We start from the raw sequence: 4,734 nt of genomic DNA on the forward strand, positions 1-4,734 counted from the left end.
CTGCAGTGCCACAACGATGCCACCCGAAGGTTGCAGGAACAGCAACTCATATTCCGCTTGGGAACCCTGCAGCCCAATGGTATCAATGTGGATTTCACAAGTTTCAAAATCTCCCCTCCCCCTACCGCATCCCAAAACCAGTCCAGCTCGTCCCTGCCTCCCTAACCTGTTCTTCCTCCCACCTATCCCCTCCTCCCACCTCAAGCCGCACCTCCATCTCCTACCGACCAACCTCATCCCGCCCCCTTGACCTGTCCGTCCTCCCTGGACTGACCTATCCCCTTCCTAACTCCCTACCTACACTCACCTTTCCTGGCCCCATCCCCGCCTCTTCGACCTGTTTGTTTCCTCTCCACCTATCCTCTCCTCTATCCCTCTTCTATCCGCCTCCCACTCTCTCCCTATTTATTTCAAAACCCCCTTCCCCTCCCCCTTTTCTGATGAAGGGTCTAGGCCCGAAACGTCAGCCTCTCTGCTCCTATGATGCTGCTTGGCCTGCTGTGTTCATCCAGCCCTGCACCTTGTTGTCTCGGATTCTCCAGCATCTGCAGTTCCTACTATCTCTGATTCGCTTTAATATTCCTCCTCTTTCAAGATCCTATCTTTCTTCGTTTAAAGTAAATGTAATGTATTTGCTTCAATGACAGTTTTTTGTTGCCGGCATTTTCCAAAGTAAAGAAGAATAAAACGAAATCCTCGAATTTAAGTAAAAAATGTCTTCCACCACCTCACAACATCATAAAGTGCTTTGAAGCCAAAAAGCACATTTTTGCAGCACAGTAACTGTTGGTCTTTGAGAAATGTGGCAAGCAATTTACACCCAGCAAGCTCCCACAAACAGCAATGTGAAAATGACTGGATGATCTGCTTTAATAATGCAAATTGAGGGATAGATATTGCCCAGGACTAGACAGAGAGAACTCTCCTGCTCCTCTTTGAAATGGTGCTGTGGAATCATTTTGCATATCTACAGTAGAGGGCAGGCAAGTCTTCATTTGAAAGAAACAGCATACCTTCACGACTGCAATGCAGTGTCCGCTTCAATGTTCTCCTCGACTTTCTGGAATGGAACTTAAAGATATGACCTTTTGACTCCATGCTATCTAATAAGCCATGGCTGAGCACCTAAATGAAGACTTGAGAAACAAGCTAACTTCCCAAGAACAGCCTTCTCAGGATCAGGGAGCTTTCATTTACAGAGTATAAGAGCTGCCAGTTCCTGTGGAGCTGTACCTCAGCATGAGCTAGCACCTCCAGAATCGAAAGCAAACGAATGAGAAAGAAATCAGCTTGTGTTTCAAGAGCTATAAGAAATTTAACACTTGGCTGGAGCTCCAGAGCTCAGAAATCAATTTTCATGAATTCCTCCCACGCAAAAGTTTGTCTTGATTACTGTTAACGTGAAGGATTTTGCTGGCTGATTTTTATTAACAGGTTTGAAGATGGAGCCAAGACATGTAGTATGCTAGATCTGCAAAACTCTTCTCAATATCTGTCACTGTTGCTCCTTCAAAAGTCATGAACTGAATTACCAGTGGGCTGTCTCCCTGAATGAACAATGTTTATCTCTCAACAAAACATCATGATAACAGATTATCTGGTCATTATCACATTGCTGTTTGTGGGAGCCTGCTGTGTCCAAACTGACTGCTGTGTTTCCTGTATTACAACAGTGGCTACACTTCAACAAGTAATTCATTGGCTATAAAGTACGTCTTTGGATGTCCTGAGACTGTAGAAGGTGCTAGAGAAAAGTAAGTTTCTGGAAGAAATTTTGATTTTAAAAAGGAGAAAGAAACACACAGGCTGGAATAGAAACAGAAACTGTTGTGAACACACAGTTGGTACCTGGAACTGGAAAGATAAAGCTTCCTATTTGCTTATTTTCAGAACTCAATTGTACTGCAAAGGATTATGGCCAAACATGTCCTGCTTAGCAAAACTATTCTGTGTGAAAAACGAGTCAACAGAAGAAATGCAAATAAAATCTATGGGATTGCATTTGAGTCCTGAGGGGTGATTTTGAATTTGTAGGGAGTGCTTGTGAAACATACTAATTTTTTTTGCATCATTATCCTGCAAGAGAGAACAGTCTGTATATAGTGAAGGTACAGAGAAAAGGTTTGGTGGTGGCGGGGGTTGGGGGGGGGTGGTGGGGTGGGGTTTGATGGGTGAAGAGTTAACAGGTTAAGGGATAATGGCACTTGGGTTACAAAGAGAAGCTCGGAATAGAATGCAGATAGTACAGTGCAGATTTCTGTAAGATATTGAGATAGAAATATAGCCTTAATGTTCGTTGTGTTAGCTCCCAACATCTGTCAAGTGCAGATACATCTGTTTTATTATCAGTTTATACTAAACACATTAACACTGGAGAATATGCTTAAAATATGCCCTTGGTTGATGGTTAATTATATGAAAACATGATACAATTTAGTTTTAATGTTCTCATCACTTTAGAAGCCTTTTCTTAATTAAACTAATTGAAAACACCTCAACCTCCAGCTGCACTTCACTCTCTTGTTCCTGATCTTTTGCCACTGAGAGAGTGGGGTGAGTTTGAGAATTTGCTAATGGCATCACTTCTAGGCTTGATCAAGGAGCCCACTCATAGGTCCACTGGGCTGAGCCTGTTTAACTCAACTATCTGCCTCTGTTCTGAAGCTAGCACCCTGACCTGACACCACAAGCATGTTGCTTTCACTCCCACACTTACAGCTTCTGTGATGGATGGTCTCCACATGTGCTAGAAGGTTAGGTGATAGGAACAACAAATGCAAGCAAAATACTGTAGACGCCATGAGTGAAATTAAAACATAAAATTCTGGAGCAAGAAACAGAGTCAGTTTTGAGTCAGGTATGACTTAGAGTTGATAACGTTTTCCTCAGAATTAGAAAAAGAATCAAGAAAACATTCTGCTTAAATTGAATAAGTTTCCATTTGCTTTCTAACCTGTGCTGTTGTCCCTTTTTGTTCACTTATTTTAAAGCCAAATGTGTCAACCTAATTGTGATTTTATGAAAGATTTAGTTACACATCTGGATTACCAGAGATACAAAACCTTCATGTACAGAGATCCAGAAGAGGTCAGAGAGATTTAGCTGCTTAGCGATTAGCACCATGGAGTTGAACTTAACTCAATCCTTCGTCAGTGATGCACAATAAAGTTGAACACAGCTGGTAAAGCAGACATTAAACATCAGCCAGCAAACATGCTTCCTTTTCCCATCACAAAGGATGATCTGTTTTATTAAATTTAAATAAGTTTATTCATCTTTCCCACAAACATTATACATCTGGTGTTAGTTGTCAACAATGTAACAAAAATAGAAAATCTTAAACCTGTTACAGTCGTATTTGTAGAATTCTCAATATTTAGTGGCATTTGATAGCCGAGGGAATCACAACAAGGTTGTAATTTTAGTGCAGTTATCTCGATTGCAGCTTTATGTAAGAACATAATCAGCTCTAAGAACACAAAAATACATTTCACATAAATCCAAAACTACATATTTCAGACATATCAAAAATACACAATAGCTTTAAGCTGGACTGAAGTAGTTTTACAGAAAGTTCTGACTGATTAATGTATTTAAACCACAAGAGGTTACTTAACTCAATTTTTCTAAGCTATTTGCAAGCCTAAGACTGCACTTAATCACAAGACAGCTTAGCACCAACAGTATATTTGTGGTGCAAAGCTCAATCTGACTTTGAAATGACCCAAAATTCCCCAGAGAAGGTGATTACAAACCATTTCACCACAATCCTAGACTTATATTCCAAATTCATGGTGCAAGGCACAACTGTTTCACTCTAACCAATCAAGTTGCATCTCACTACAACCTTTGTGGACCAGGGTATTGTGTCGCTGTACGCGAAAGTCCGCAACATTTCTTCTATTAAAATTTACTTATTTATTTCACTTTGCTCTAATTGAGATCTGGACTGTTAGTGTTGCAGAGCAGAAGGCTTTTCACTTTAAAGACATATTACCAGCGTGCACCAATCCGAAGTCAAGTATCATCCAGGGAAAGGTGTAAAATGAAACTCTTCTTTTCACCCTTTTCTAATCTTAGAGGTCACAGCATTCTTCACGAAGCAACACGTTTCCATTTATGACATCAGCCAATCATTTAACCTGAGTCAGATTGCCAAATTAGCATGGAACTCCTGGTTTCATGATTCTGTCCTTCACTGTAACTGTATTGGAGGTAGTTATCATATTTCATGTTATATTCTTTTTGCTCTACACCTTTAAGACACAACTTTTCAAAACCAAAGGCGACAGAGGTGTCGAAATGATCTGCAACATTGGGTGAGTGCCTTTGTGCCTACATTTTCAGATCATATTGATTTAGTTTTCGTTACAAACTCCAAATGAAAGTATAAACATTTCAAAAGATTTTGAAAATTAAAATTTTAAAAATACAGATTGAAAAAATGTTACTTCAGATAAACGTTATGGCTTTAAATTTAGACTGTACATTTTCATAGCCCAGAAGCCCCAGTGGTTCCTCACGCAGCTTATTAAAATGTGCTGGTGTACTGCCTGCAACTTCCATAAACGGTAGCCCAAACTAATTACTTTGTGCGTTGTTAACATATTAAAAAATCTTAAATCTTCATACACTCTCTGTGCAACTGGCTCATGGGTAGTACTCTAACTTCTGAATCTGATCATGGGTTGAAATCTTATTCAAGATACTGAACATGAATGCTTCAGTGCAGTG

General features: G+C 40.0%; 1 long non-coding RNA gene across 1 annotated transcript; it reads left to right on the forward strand.

Annotated features, from left to right (window-relative positions):
• The first annotated feature begins 1,008 nt into the window (after positions 1-1,008).
• LOC125486787 lies at positions 1,009-2,006 on the forward strand. The gene is made up of 2 exons (XR_007265400.1): positions 1,009-1,754; positions 1,891-2,006. It is a non-coding gene; the product is annotated as an uncharacterized LOC125486787 (long non-coding RNA).
• Positions 2,007-4,734: the final 2,728 nt, after the last annotated feature.

This window comes from Rhincodon typus, chromosome 33, assembly GCF_021869965.1.
Source record: "Rhincodon typus isolate 14 chromosome 33, sRhiTyp1.1, whole genome shotgun sequence".
NCBI lineage: Eukaryota > Metazoa > Chordata > Chondrichthyes > Orectolobiformes > Rhincodontidae > Rhincodon > Rhincodon typus.